This window comes from Stegodyphus dumicola, chromosome 5 (genome assembly GCF_044657685.1).
Source record: "Stegodyphus dumicola isolate Sdum_Otavi_A_Nest chromosome 5, ASM4465768v1".
NCBI classification, from domain to species: Eukaryota; Metazoa; Arthropoda; class Arachnida; order Araneae; family Eresidae; genus Stegodyphus; species Stegodyphus dumicola.
This window is the reverse complement of record NC_140772.1, coordinates 175,041,519-175,058,033: the sequence shown is the minus strand read 5'-3', so window position 1 is coordinate 175,058,033 and position 16,515 is coordinate 175,041,519. Positions and strand designations below refer to the sequence as shown.

Here is a 16,515-nt window from a genome sequence, read left to right as displayed (position 1 = left end):
CTCAGTCTGCATCTAGCCGTGCTAGTGAGAGGTTCGTGCTGTGCTCCGTTCAGATACTGTGACGGTTTGAAATGTCTGCGTTAATTGAAAATCCTGCGAGGTGCGCTCAGTAATAAGGTTTCTGACTGCAAAAAACTGTAAACCGATAGAAATCTATCGGCAGCTTCGTGAAGTGTATGGGGACAACATTATCACTGAAGGTGGAGTGCGTCAGTGGGTCATAAGATTTCAAAATGGCCGAACCAATGTTCACGACGAAGATCGAAGTGGGAGACCCAGCATAGTGACCGCCGAACTTCTCGAAAAAGTCGATGCTAAAGTCCGTGAAAATCGAAATTTCACAATAACGGAACTTTCTTTGAGTTTTCCACAAATTTCGCGAAGTTTGTTGCACGAAATCATCAGCGAAAAGCTTGGTTACCACAAGTTTTGTGCAAGATGGATTCCAAAAATCTTGACAGAGGACCACAAAAATCAGCGAATGGCTGCAGCGTTGAACTTTTTGGACGCTTACCATAAGGATGGTGACTCTTTACTCGATCGCATCGTTACTGGTGACGAAACATGGGTGAAACATGTGAACTGTGAAACGAAATTGCAATCAATGCAGTGGGGGCACACAAGTTCTCCCCAAAAACCCAAGAAATGCATGCAAACAATGTCGGCAAGGCGCAGGCGGCCGAATTTTTCGACGAAGGAATTTCCAAGCTCGTACATCGCTACGATAAATGCCTTAATTTGTATGGTGACTATGTAGAAAAGTAGTATTTGAGTGTGGCTTTCATCTGTATATAATAAAATTTGTTTCCTATACTTTGTTTATTTTTTTATTCCAAAACGTAATCTACTTTCTGGATAGCCCTCGTATATAACTACCCAAGGTGGCAATAACTACAGCTGAACAGCCCAGCTTAAGAGAGGAAGAGACATTTGATGGAGTTTTGGGTATAATTCATTTGGTTTCAGAATGTTACCAGAGTTATTGTTTATACCTTCAAAAGATATATGGTGTGCTAGTCTTTGGTAAATATAAGTCAGTCTTTTCTGTAAGTTTTAGATCATCAGAATGAATAGGTTGAGAAAGAAGGGGGACTTGGTGGCTATTTTCAAAATGTGAAGTGTGCACACAATGTGATCATGCAGAGTTTTGTTGGCAATTAAATTCAGATAATTTTGAAGATAAAGATATATCTCAGAGCTATAACAAGGTAATCAGTATATCGAGAATGTGACTGGGAATGGGATCCAGTAGCACCCTATACTATAAAAAAAACCAAATACAAAACTAGAATTTAATTTCTCATGCAGGATTTATTCACTCTGTTCTTACAGTCCCACTAAGCATCAGTGGAAGTATCATAATGTTGCAGCCAAAAACGAAATTCATCTGAATAAATACAGTCACTGCATTTGTCTTTTCATCTTCGGTGTTGTAAATGCATTATAGCACCAGAAGCTTGGAGTGTACGTTAAAAGTAGTTAAATGTTGTACAAAAATGACTATAGGGCAGATTTATTATCAATTTTATTAAAAATATAACAAATCTAAAGAATGTACAGAAGCACTTCCATATGTTCTGTTATCCTTGATTAGTATTCTTTCAAGAAGAAAATGTTTTGTTTAATTAAAAAAATCAATAACTAAAATCGCATGAAAGTAGGCAATTGTGCTGAAAGCATACCCAAGTGATGTTTTGTAAGAATTTTGAAATTTAAAAAAATGTCTTCCTTATTTATTTATTTATTTATTTGTAAACTTTTGATTGAAATCATGGACAGAAGATGGCGCCACGTTGATATTTCTTTGCTAAGAGAAATTGGCGTACCCCGCAGTTCAACATAAGCGGACTTGAACGTATCGTATGAGTATGAATGCTGTGTTTTACAGAAAAACAAACAGGTTCTGTAATGAATGGACGATGACCCTGGTTTAGTTTCACTTCTTAGCATTTATTTGGTGAATTCATACATAACTTTATAATTCCTTTGCATGATTTTTTCCCGTAATACACTTTAGCCAACTATTCATAAAGTTGTTTACAACCTTTATCGTGCCGGATCAGCGTAACGCATCATTTGATGATAATACCCGACTACGATTTCCGGAATAACATTTATTGGTTTAAAAATGCAGTTGCTGCGCAAGCTTCCGAAACTGTGCACAAGAATATTATAAAAGTATAAGCACGTAAGATGGTGTTCAGTGGATTATTCCAGGAAATTTCATTTCCCCGCTTTCCTCTTACGCAAGTAAACAGGTAAGCGCAGTTCATTGTTTTTGCACAATTGATTTCGTTTACGAATGAGTTACCGATTTTTGCTATATTACTGCGAATTGTTCGAAATTCATATACTCGAGGGACATCTAATCTTATTAGCTTATTGACCGGTGTGGGTAATATTTTTTTGGGGGCATTCTGTCGGTGTTTTTTTTTAACCCCGGTGTACAATTAGTTTAAAGAAGAAGTGAAATTTTGTGTTTTATGTTTCAGAATAAGTATGATCTGTCAATATATCCATCCTTAAATGTATTATTTCGTTGTGAACCTAAAAAGCAATCATATATTTATGAAATACAACTATGATACTCTCCACAGTTTAATTAAAAAGTATGAAATGTAAGTGAATATTAAAGTTGTGTTTTCCGGGATAAATGTGCTTGTGCACAAAAATGCAATACTGATTCTTTTTTCCCCACCCCCCAAAAAGGGAGTGCATATTGTAATTGCATAATTATTTATAATTTTAATGTGAAGTTAAGAAAGCATATCCACTGCTATATTGAGTCTTAATTCATTAATAATGTGCAAATGTGTAGTGTCTGTGCAAAATTTACAGGGAGCCGAAAGTCATCTTGAGAGCGGTCGTAGGGAAGAGAGGTGGCAGATCATCGGACCGCCCGTCCTAGGTGTTCTTCCTCAAAATTGGGACGGAAGTACACTGTTATTGCCATACACGTGTGACCAATGGTGAATTTCTGGTGTCGCACCCACTCCTAGCTGTACCTGGGTAAAAGTATATTTTAGGGTACCCCTTTGCGAAACTTGGCAATTTTTGGCGGTACATGGATACCAAGTTTGTGCAATTCTTTGACTTATTATTTCGGCTTGCATAATGACGATTTTTGCGCCGAAATTCGCCGCTACACAAAGCCAAAATAACAAGACAAAGAATTGCGCAAACTCGGTATCCATGTACACATCGACCTATTTTCACTTTAAAAAATATCCCTGAATTGCAAAAAAAGGGCATTGTGCACTCCTTTGACTTTATCCATGTACACGTCGACCTATTTTCACTTAAAAAAATATCCCTGAATTGCAAAAAAAGGGCATTGCGCACTCCTTTGACTTTATCCATGTACACGTCGACCTATTTTCACTTAAAAAAAAAATCCAAGAATTGCATAAACGTGCATTGCGCACTCCCTTCACTTTGTCCATGTACATATTGATATGTTTTCACTTAAAAAGTCAAAGAAGCACCCAGTTCTACAATACAGGCAAACAAAACATACATAATTTCAATAAACTACATTTTAAACCAAACAATAAAAATAACATAAAAAAACAAAAAGGTGTTATACATTTAAGCTCTAAAAAAAGCAAATATCCATTTACCCTATTTAGAAGTTCCTTCGTCTTTAATCTGCGGAACACAATATTCCTTAACCGCATACAAAAACTTCCTAAAATTATCTAAACTCGAATCCGTATATTGGCGTCCCCACATCTGAACCTTTCTTCCTACAAACCCATTCAAATCCATCTAAACGTTATTTACGTTCGACTAGATGCATATCCTTCCTACGTACAGGACACTTATAATGGCTATTAAGTAAACCTTCATTTACACACCAGTCAATGAACGCTTTTTTCCCCTTTCGTTCCAAATCGTACAGAAATTTCAAATTAATCTTAGTAAAGTCAGCCATTCTAAACAATAAAACCAACACACACCACAAAAGCGCTTACAAAACATCCCATGATTCAAAATTTTCCAGAATCATGCACCCGATTATGTCACAGTAGGGTTTCCATAACATTCAACTACTCCGGCTAGCATAAATGAAACAACTTCGCCATAATACTAGGGGTACCTTAAAGTCTACTCTAACCCTGTACCTGTGTGTAACATAAGGATTGAATGCTGTCTACTTACATTTGAATTTGTTACATACATACCTATTTTACAGGCATTAGAACCATGCATTTTTTCCCCACTGTTTTTGCCATTAATGTTGCATTTTTAGTGTAAAGGGTAAAGCTGCAGAGTTTAGATTATGTGTCATTTTTCACTTTAATTCAAATTTATTTATAGTCGATCTTTTTTGGGCAAACATTCATAGTTAAAAGGAGAAATCTTTATAAAATATTTGTTTGTAGCTGAATTGACATTGCATGGAACCTGCCATTTGATCTGTAACATAAAAAAAAAAGGCAGTGAAGTTTTTCTGCCAAATTATAAAATTTTAACATTTTTTTAAAAAACTATTACTACAGGCAATAATTTAACTGAAGAATGCATTGCTCCTCATTGGCATAATTAATAACAATTTTATGTTAGAGTGATAAAAGTTTTTCCTTGTTTGGCAAACAATGTAAAATTTTACATGTATGTTTTCCAGGTATTTTTATAGGGCCAATCGTAATTGTGCACCAAAGTACCAAATCTGGTAACCTGCTTATTTCATGTCATGATGAGCTGTGTAATAACATTGTGAATAAGTATGAAGATGTCAAATTTAGTAATTTTCAGTGACTTTCTTACAGCATATAACATAGTTTTGCATATGTCAGGTGCCAAACAGTTGTGATGAAATCCATGACAGAGGTATCCATACTGAAGAGATTTTGTTCAAAAAATCACAATGAAACTGTAACTTACTCAATTGAAACCCATTATAGTAAACCTGATTTTTAACGAACTTCAAATATTATAAACGAACATTTTAGTTCCTATTCAATTTCTTGTGCATGTTTTTTTATACAACTGTACCGAACTTCCAAAATATCTGAAAATAAGTTATAAAAAACATAATTGATACCTTCAAATGAATTTTAAAGTATTTTTTGTAATTTTTGCCAGAACTTTTGCAATTTTGCAAGGAAACATTACTAACCCCTAAATGCATTTGTTTGTAGGATTTTCGAAGTTCATTCATGTTAGAATTGTGGAAAATCCTTTCAGGTTACATTCTTTTTAGCTTTAGTATCGCCTTTTTTGTATTCTCAACAAAGGCAGAAATTATCTACTTCTTGGAAAACCTGGGATACTTAGCTGGTAGCCGTTTAGTCTGTTAGCGGGCTGCAGCCAAAGCAAAATGTGTAAGTTCTATGTACCCCTGAAAAGCAAATTTATAAAAACATTTCAATATGAAGGAAATCAGTTCGTATTTTCCAAGCAACAACCAATTTGTCAATAATTTTTTTACTGCCAAACCAGGAAACAAAAACTTTTGAGGCTTCAGGTTAATATGTATGCATTATGATTTAAATTTTATGTAATATAGCAACATTCTGTCAATATCAATAAAAGAATTAATGTGGCAATAACATATCATGTCATCCTAACCTCAAGCGAAAGGGTTGCCAATATCAACTATTTATTTAAAACTCTGACATTTAATGAAAACTTTGTGACACATAATGATGTCACATGCAATCGCATACTTTCTTCAATGTCAGAATATGACCTCGTATAATATTTAATATTTGGCAATGCTATTTTTATTTCATAATTTATAAAACTTACAAATTTTTTATAAACAAACTCTACGATTTGAAAGCGAGCAAGGGCAACTCTTTTCGAAATAAAGAATATTTTTATCTCCAGCTCGTGCGACTGTTGACACTCGTAAAAATTAGCGTTTTCGGAGTTTTTACTTAATGCTGTGGCTGATTAAAGTAGTATGAAGATGAGAATGGTCGAAGTGGCTTACGGAATTTTGGAATGCAGGGGTACCTCGCCACAAACAGACAGACAGATGCGCACAGATTTTAGTATAGATAGGCTATTCAGCCATATTTGTTTCATCAAGTTTGACAGAACAATTTGCTTTTAAAATGTACATTTAGATTAAAACATATTTTAATATTCTAGTAAAATTTATCCATATTCATCCAACAAGAGGCTGTTTCCAGGATACTCAGCAAGAGATTTTGCAGACACTTATATTTTTATTTAATGCTAGACAAAGTATATATATTTTAAAATTAGACAGAAGATTCCTATTCTGATATACATTACTTGTGAAATTTACAACATATCTTGACGATGTAATTTGACCTATATTGGCCAAACTTAAAAAAAAAAAAAAAAAAAAAATGAAATTTTAATAAATTATGCTCTTAGATCGGCATAGTTTTTTAAAAATATTGCAAATTGAGGGCAACTTTTAGATCTCTTTTCATGAAATGCGGGGGGAAAAAAAAAAAAAAAACCAACCTCTGCATTGGAAGTTCATGTCCTGAAGTACACAGTGATCTGTTTTCACTTTAAAAAAATCCGAGAATTGTAGAGACTTGATTTTGTACAATCGTCAGCAAAAGCAGCTGTCTAAGAAATGCATTTCCTGATTGTTCCCTTTAGAAAGTTTTTAAAAATTCTCTATTCCTGCAGAAATTTTATCTCAGTTTCCTGTATTGCTGACAAGTTCCAGAAGTTTATATTTTAAATCTTAAGTTTAAGGCAAAAAATATCACGATTTGTTTATAAAAATCTTTGGAACTTGGAATTTAGCAAAAAAGAATGCACGTGCAAATGGCGGCGTTGATTGGCTAAAGGATTTGTTATGAGCATGGTTCCAGAATTCAGCGCATTCTGAAAATTTGAAGTGATTGATACAGTCAAAAGTCATTAATCCGGACACCCATAATCTGGAATGATCTATAATCTGAACCTCAAAGCTACAAACTTTCTGCGCATGCGTCTTTGCATAATGCGTTGACGCATGCGCATATGCGTTTACGCATGCGTGTAATACCTTTACGCATGCGCATATGCGTGTACACATGCACATAATACGTTTATGCATGCGCGTTTAATGTATAACGGACGGTATAAGCTAAGCTAAAATTACCTAATTATCTATTTCAGTTAATGTTGCAGATTGCGTTGTTTCTTAATCTTCCAATTGGATTCGGCTTATTATTTTTTGCAGACTGTTAGAGCAATTTTGTAAAAGTAAGCTTGAACTTTCGATTATGCCAAAAAAGAATTTCCAATGCTGGATACTGCCAAAGGATCTACAAAGCGAAAGCATTTTTCGATGTCCATCAAACAGAAAGTGTAATTGCTGCAAAAAATGGATAAAGGCATATCCTTTGTTTCTCTAACCATTCCGAAATCTGTTTATCAATTTCACGCTGCTCTGCGGGGGAGAGTAAGGTCGTGGCGCGCAATGAACTGGAAGTCGATCTGTCGGCACTATCCTTATCTACAAGGCAGATATTTTTATTTTATTCGGCTTATAGTTCATTACTAAATGTAGTATTTCATCTCGATGTACTCTGTCTTTGATATGATTTAAATCAAATTAATTATAAATATCACGAATACACATCAAATAGTTTTCTGGTTGCAATTTTTTAATTTCGACTGTGCGTAATGTATGCTTTACGCATGCGCGTATTGAAAAAAATGTTTGATAAAGTAAACAAATAAATATTAAGCTTAATTTCTGCATGCCATCTTACGAGATTTAAACTGATGATCTATAATCCGAAAAAACCGATAATCCGGAATCGCCGAAGTCTCGATGAGTCCGGATTAAAGACTTTTGACTGTATAAGTAATTAACTGAAGAAGCGTTCTAGATAATTTTCACTGCTGTGTAGAGTTAAAATTATGACCAAGATCCAAATGTGATTAGGTATTTCTCCTTTCTGAACCTTCATTCCTTCTGTTCATGTTTCTTGATGATAAATGCCAATGCTTTTTTTAGTTTGGCCAAATATAGGTCAAATTACATTGACAAGATATGTTGTAAATTTCACAAGAAATGTATTCTTTGTACATAAACATTTTGGTACGTACGATATCACAGAGAAGCAAATGCATTCCCGAGGCAGCAATGGCATAGCTAGGATTCCAGCGCCTGATGACATCTGAAGAATTTGCACCCCTTTCTGTGTCCCAAGAATGGAAGTCATTTCATTAAAAAATTTCGGGGCATCAATTTGGCACCACCTGGATGCTGCGCCCGGGAAACAGATGACCCCCCTTGCCCTCCCCTAGCTACGCCACTACTAGGCAGGCATCCTGGGACTCGGGATTTGCTGGTTCAAGATAGTGGAACGTGTGACATATACCTACTTACCTTTGTTAGACATCAGGTGTCCTTGTCCTCTGTCACCTGTATTAATGGAGCTACTTTAGTAGAAGTCGCCAAATTTTTAGAATGTGTTAATCTCTGGCAACCAGGCGCATAACCATTCTTCTGGCTATCATAACAGTCCTGGAGTGAAGCTGAGCTATCATTTTCGATTTTTTTTTTCTTTTTTCTTTTTTTTCTTTTTTTCTTTTTTTTGTATTTCCAGCAGTTTTTATAAACAGATTGTGATATTTTTGGCCTTAAATCTAGCTAAAATATGAGCTTATGAAATTTTTCAGCAATAAAAGAAACTGTGATAAAATTTTTGCAGGAATGCAGAACTTTTCTGAAAATTTTCAAAAGTGAACAATGAGGAAATGCATTTCTGAGGTAATTGCTGTTGCTGAGATTTGAACGAAGTCGAGTTCTTGTGAGTTGTCCGACTTATTGTTTTATGAAAAAACTTGATATGCTTTGCATTCACTAACAGTGCTTAAAATCTGTAGCTGTATTAAAAGAATGTACAGGGGTAATAGTATGTGTTATTCAAATACTATTTGAATTCAGGAAATATCTGCAGATATTAAAAATTGTTTTCAAAATTCAGTCAGATATAGAAAAAGAAACAAGTTAGACCTTGCAAAAATTATGGTGGATGCTCATATTTTTATTCAAGTTACAAAATAAATAGGGTCATCGCTTGTATTTAATATATAAAAACAAGAATAAAATACTTTAAATGTGTATCTCTGGATCTTCAGGTGATTTCATTTTTTGGTTGATCTTTACATTATGGTAACTTGGCGATTTTTTGGCGAAAATTTGGCAACCAACTCTCCTACAGCAACCCTCTATTTTTTTCCCCCGCCACCATTTTGTCTTCACGAAGTAAAGACATGTTTCTTTTCTTTTTATCTACTGAACACTTCTTCCAACAATCTAGTAGCCGAATTACACTTATGCTAGAAATTTTATCAAACAAAACTGCTTAATCATGACAAATATTCACTGCAAAATTGGGAAAAAGTGCACAATACCATACTCCTTACGCGTTTTTCAAAATAACACATACACATAAACCATGTACATGGCGACTTATTTTTACTTAAAAAAACATCCCAGAATTGCACAAAAATGGCATTGCGCACACTCTTCACTATATCCATGTACGCTGCTTTTTTCTCATAAATTAGAAAAATTTCACAAAAATACATGACAATTTTCTCAATCTTTAAACCTGGTAAAAAGAACATATATGAAATTACCTGATCGCGAAAAAGTATTTACCCTTTACAAATATGAACATTTTCACATATAAAATAAATAAAATATCCAAAAACTTTTACCTCTAAATGATCTGTTACATTATACACGTCACCAACGAATTCATACCGCAAGCATTACAAATACTTAATATCAAATATTTAAATTATTTCCATGCACGTTTATTTCAACTTAAGCGTATACCAAATTCCTACAAACATAAAATTCACAAAATAACTATCATTTCATTAAAATATAATTAAATTCAAAAACACTACTTAAAATATAAATGAGCACATACATTAAATTAATAAAAATTACCTTACAATCCTAATTACTCTAAACTAAATCATTGCTAATAACAATTTTCCCAATAATACCAAATTCCTTTCCACCTTACATTTAGAACAATGCATAAAAATAATATCCTCAAATAATTAAAAATACTAACTTACCTAATCTTCTTCAGAATCTTGATTACATGGCGGATACACTTTTCTAATTCATTCAATAAAATTATTGAAAGATTTTTTCTGCGAATTTTTCCTCCATACTTCCTCCGCTAAATAAAAAGCAAACTTCTCTTTATCACAATGCCTAAATACCCATTTCGAATTCACTTTAGTTAGGGCCATGGGATCCAAAAATTAAACAACACTGTTTCACACAACACAGAATAAAGCTAAATACAAAATTTCCACATTTTTTCCCGATTTCCCCCCTTTTCCGATTAAAGAACCGTAATTCGTCCATTAATATCACATGACATATCCCATGATCTCTCATTTCCCTCACGCAAAATAATGCGTAATCGGAACTGAGTACTGCTCACATTATTACCAAAGTCCCAGGTAGTAACCTTTATGGCCTCCAAAATGTCGCCAAACTACCAGTTAACATATTGTAAAGATCAACCCTTTTTTTTTGTTACAGTTTTTTACATTATAATAAACCAGGAGGAAAGCTAGAGCTAGAGTGCTGTTAAAGTGACAACGATTAATGAATTTCATCTTATATGTAGTTTTAGTAACTCGCTGTTCGTCTCTGTGTACTCTGAACTCGATGAAACTATGATCACTGAGCGAGGGATGTTGACTAACTGCCCAGTCATAAACTGAAGAATAAATGCTAGTTGTAACTACAGTTATATGTGGTCACCCTTGGGCCCTGTTAGTTGAGAATGTTGGGAGACTAACGCTTGAATTAATTATAACTAAGTTAGTCAATGTAATAAAGTAATGGTATTGCTCTTTGATTTTCTGCTGGGGGGCTCCCTAAAGTGGGTTGGCAGCATTGAAGTTGTCTGCAATTATCATGTCTTTTATAGTGAAAAGTCAGTATTTGCTCGAGTGCTGCCGTAATCTCATGAGAGAGGGAAATATAAATACCTGCCACTATTAGACAGCTAACGGCACCTTCAAATTGTACAGCCACGGCATAGTCAACTTTGCATAATAATAGAGGATTGAGTGAGCCGTTATATATGATGGTCACTTGCTAGTCACATGGAAGGTCTCAAGTACGTTCAGCTTGGAAATTTTTTCATTTATGGCTTAATATTCTTGCAGCAGGGATATATCAAAATGACATTCAAGAATAATCAGAGCATTGTTTATTGTCCATCGTAGCCTGGCATCTTGGCAGCTTTCCCTGTAGTATTTTAACCCTTTAACTGCTTAAGACGTGGTAAAACGTTTTCAGAGTTTCCTTTAAAAATGCTTTAGACGTCTTTACACGAATTTAAAATCACTCGAAAAATGTTTATACACGAAGCCCAAATTTTGAGAAAATTGCTTAAGACGTGTTTAGACGATGCGCTCTGGTGTTCTTTCCCCTACCTTTCTGCAGGCGGTTGTCAGTTGACACAAAGCGCTTAATGGGGTGTGAAGTCTCTTTGAAAAGAGCACTGTACAAAAGAGTCCTGAGAGTGAAGTATCATTGTCAGACAGCAGGTATATATTATCTGTGTGGTGACTAAAAGTTTGCGAATAAAGATAAATCGTTTTACAACTGTTTGTCCCTTTGGTACTTTATATAAATGAAAGTCAAACAGGATCAGACGTTGTTATAGTACATTGCCGAATTTTAGTAGAAACAGGAAAAAATAAGTATTGTAATGGAAGATGCCCTTTTTAATAAATCATATGTTATACAATCAAATATTATATTTTTGTATTAAAATTTATTACAATTTCTGATTCATCAGGAAAAAATATAAAATGTAGCAAGCAGCTTCTTTGTTTGCACTCGTATTTCAAATGTGCATTATTATAATGGTATATTCTTCTTATTACATTCTGAAATGTTAAAACTGTGCTTTTAGCATGCCTGAGTTTTGTACTCGTATATGTGGCTCTGTGTTCCGTAGAAATGGCGAACTGACATGTAAAAATTTTATGAATGCTGAAAGGAAGATATTCTACTCGAAAACTTCAATTAAATAGAATAAATCAATACGCCGAAGGAATTTCTAGAAATATTTGTTTTAAAAATTTTATTATCAAGATTTTAAATCCACAATGTTTTAAAATCCAAAGAAAAAAATACGCATTCCTTAAAACGATTTTGGAAAGATTTTCGAATCCCAGCAAACGGGCTGGCTGCGAAGGTGTTTTCTTAGTTTTCTGTATGTGTAACATGTATTCAAGCCAATTTCCGTTAGGCAGTCCTCCAACGAAGGCATCCTTCACCGTAGGTAAATAACCTTTGAGTACCTTCCCATAAGCAAATAAACCATTATTCATAACATGCTTCAAATATTTTTCTGTTGAAAAGTGCATGTGCCTAAGTTGGCCCCCGTTGAATGAAATATATTGTTTATTTTTCTTTGTTTTTTATACAATGTTCTTGTTTTCAGAATCTGAATTATCAATAAAATATTTTTAATAATATGCAATTCTATTTTGTTTTTTGTTTAATGAAAAATTAATTTAAGCGACAAATTTCTTATGTTTAGAAAAATTTTCGATTGTTGAAAGGAGTTGCTATCAAAAGCGCATCTTCTCGTTGCTGCATATATTTATTTAAAGAAAACTGCTTGGCGCGTGTGCTTTTATAATTGAAAAGATCCAGAGAATTTTCAACAGGGAAATAAAGTTATTAATTTTATTGAAGTTTGTGGATTTTTTGTGTTTTGATGTAAAAGTTAAACCATCAGATATGTGATAACCTTAAAATAAGGGTATATATAATCAGGATTTTGGGGCCAGACATCCCCAGCGAAATATATTACAAAAATTTATCTATGTAGAATTAATGTATATTCCGTTTAGTATTTGAATTTATCACTGTTATTACACATCAGTTTATCAGTGTAACTTATATCGAGATTTAGTTGTGTTCGATATAAGAATTTTCTTTTGTTTATATAAATCCGATTTGTTTAATAATATTGTTGCGTGCGTTCGGGTTCGTTTGAATTGAATGCACAAGTCCTATGAAAAATGAACAACATTTATTATTATCACAACAAATAAATCAAAACTCTTAAATTTCCTCAGATATTCGTACAGTATTACAATATCTCACAGTAGATATCTTTTAACTATTCAAACGTTGAACAGAATTTAATTCAAAACAGCTAAAGAAAGCTAATCCACGAATTCGCTACAGTCAACATTCGCTACAGTCAAGAGCAATTTTCTAAACAAACTCTTAAAACAACAACAAACTAACTAACAACAACTGAATTGAGAGGTTTTCCTTCTTTTATAAGATTTTAAATCGCGCGCGAGAATTTTCTGAAATTTTCTCGAAATCAAAAAGAGATATTTATTTATTAAATATTAAATGCATGCGCTCTTGTATTTAATTTTCCGGCTTAGCTTTCCTTTAATATTCATCACGCGCTGCATTGCACGGGGAATAAAACAATTTTATTTATAATTTTACTAACATTAACTAATTAAATACCAAATCCGTAACAATATTATATTTATTAAATACTATTTATTAGGTTTCCAAATCTGTCAAACCCAATCAATGGCCTGCTGGCTAAGATTTCTGATTACCGCTAAGTTTGATTCATATTCGAACCCAAACAAACGAACTGGTTGCATGGTTGGGTTTTGTGATTTCCCCTATGTGTAACATGAACATGAGTACATTTTACTTAGAAAATTGTCCTTGGAGACATCCATTTCCTTTCGGCTGATAGATCTCATTTCCTATGCCATACTCAAATAATCTAAAAATTTTTCAAAAAGACTAGCAGATGCATATAACAAAATAAAATTACGTAAATGCATGTAACAAAACTGAAGTAAATGTATACAGTCAAAAATTGTTAATTCGGACACCCATAATCTGGAATGATCTATAATCCGGACCTCAAAGCTAAAAACTTTGTGCGCATGCGCCACGTTGACACATGCGCATAGGCGTTTACGCGTGCGCATAAGACCTTTACGACTGCGCACATGCGTGTGCGCAAGCGCAGAATACGTTTTTGCATGCCCGTTTAATGTATAACGGACGGTATAAGCTAAAATTATCTAATTATCTATTTCAGTTAATGTTGCAGATTGTGTTGTTCATTAATCTTCGAATTGGATCCGGCTTATTATGTTTTGCAGACTGTTAGAGCAATTTTATAAAAGTAAGTTGAACTTTCGATTATGTCAAATAGAATTTCCGATGCTGGAGCTCCCAAAGTATCTACAAAGCGAAAGTATGTTTCGATGTCCATCAAACAAAAAGTGGAATTGCTGCAAAAAATGGATAAAGGCATGAAGAAAGCTTGATGTACTCCGTCTTTGATATGATTTAAATCAAGTTCCTCATCAATATAATTCGCTTCAGATAGTGAAGAAAGTGACAGAGAGTTTAGTGAAAACGAAAAAATTTCAATTGACAAGTTAGTCGTTATTCTCGGCACAGCAATTACAGGAATTAGACAGCGGAACTTTGTAACTGAACAAGAAATTATGTCTGTTTATATAGAATTAAAGAGAAAGTATTAGCACATAAAACAAAGCAACTTAAACAACTTACATTGAAAGAAATGTTTAATAAAGTAAACAAATAAATATTAAGCTTTTTCTTTTTGTAAATTTTGATACCCTTTAGATCATAATTGTTTTTTATTTCATAAATTATGGTTTCATAATTTTTAATTTTGTAATTTCTGCATGTCATCTTACCAGATTTAAACTGATAATCTATAATCTGGAAAAATCGATAATCCGGAATCGCCGAAGTCCCGACGTGTCTGGATTAACGACTTTTGACTGTAAATATGTTTTTGTATATTTATAGACAAGTATATGAATGCATACAATAAAATATACTTTTTTTGAATTATTGGTCTGTTTTCATAACTAAATTATAATTCTCATTTCATTCCATTTGTCCCGCTTTGTCTCAATAAAAATGTGGTCACTTTAGTTCTAATATACTGAACCTTAATTCTAATATGCTGTTCTTAATAAGCCTCCATTTTGATGCAGATTTCATAAAAATATATTGCAATTCTGATTCCACAGTAATTTGTCTCACACTCATGTGTTATCTGCAGATTTGACAAATGACTGTTCTACAAAAGCATGCTGAGATCAGTAGGCCAGACAGTTCCTGAGCTCAATCTCATTTGATTTGCCCTTATATTTAGTTGTGCTTATGTATAATAACGTTTAATAAAGATTAATATAATGTGACTTACTTATAACAATTATTTCTGTCTTAAGTTATAAATTTTATAAGAAACTATTTCTAGGAGCTCTTACTCATTATAATATCTGAATTAAGTTTTGTACTATTCTTTATGCAACTGTTTTAAGGTTTCATTATGGCAGTCTTATGGATGTGAAAACAAAAAACAGTCTCTGAAATGCATAAATGCATAATAATGTTTGAGACACGCATTAATTATTGCTAGACACTGTGCAGAAAATCTGAGGCCTAGAGAGTGTGAGAGGCGAGAAATTTGTCTGGAAAGTAACTTCTATTCAAATTAGTTTCATGTATTTTTGTTCTTTTTTAAAATTGAACTTCTTTCAGTCAGTTTTTGTCTAATTTGTAATTAAAAAATAGCAGTAGACGTTTTTCAGAGCATTTGCCTGATATTGATTTCGTTTACAAAGTCTGCTAGAATGCAGTATACTTAAACCTTGCTCCTTGGTCAAGATAAGAAATTAATCAAAACTGGCATAAGAAACTAGTTTGTGCTTTTAATTTTTTTATTGAGTATTATGGCATAGAATATACGGATGATGGATGTGATATAGAGAATAATTATGAATATGAAAAAAAGATAGAAGAAATCCAAGCTTATGCTTTGGTAAGCATAAGTTTTTGATGTCATAGTTTTTTTTGGGGGGGGGGTCACGTAGGTACCTTACTTTTGGAAGCCTTTCAGTGTGTATAAATAAGGACATGAAATTATTTTTATCAGCGCCTTTCATCACCATGGGAATTTTTCAACTTTACATTTTCCCCCATGCAATATTATACAAGTATGAAATTTTATTATGATTAAATTGGAGTACTGTTCTTTTTAGTCAAAAAAGTTTCTGTTAAAAACTCAGATTTTAACATTTTTTTTTCTTTCCCCCATCCCTTTAAATCTGCTTTTTCCCCCCCATCATAGTTTACACAGCAACTGTGTGTGCTTTTATGATATGTCACTAAAATTTAAATATGGTGAGTAATATCTGGAATACAGAGAACACAAATTATGAAAACTGCATTTGAGTTATATTTTAAAATGCGAACTCATAATTCAAGTCTTTTCACTTAATAACTAATAAAGTTTTTTTGAAATATAATGAAACACTGTTTTATGAAGTATATAACCTCTATCTTCACAGCTGTTTTGCAGATTTGTTAAGGTACTCTTTTTTTTTTTTTTTTTTTTTTTTTTTTTTTTTTTTTTTTTTTTGTTGTGTGCTTTGTCATACTAAATTTTTAAGTAATAATTGTTCAGTTTAGTTTAATTTTTT

The 16,515-nt window shown here is 33.2% G+C and overlaps 1 protein-coding gene across 1 annotated transcript in view; it reads left to right on the top strand.

The window, feature by feature from the left end:
* Window positions 1–1,826: 1,826 nt before the first annotated feature.
* Window positions 1,827–16,515, top strand: part of LOC118191077 (insulin-like peptide receptor) — a 586,597-nt gene continuing 571,908 nt past the window's right edge. Inside the window, exon 1 of the mRNA XM_085817406.1 lies at window positions 1,827–2,258. The gene's annotated coding sequence lies outside the window, so the exon portion shown is untranslated. The remainder of the gene's footprint in view (window positions 2,259–16,515) is intronic.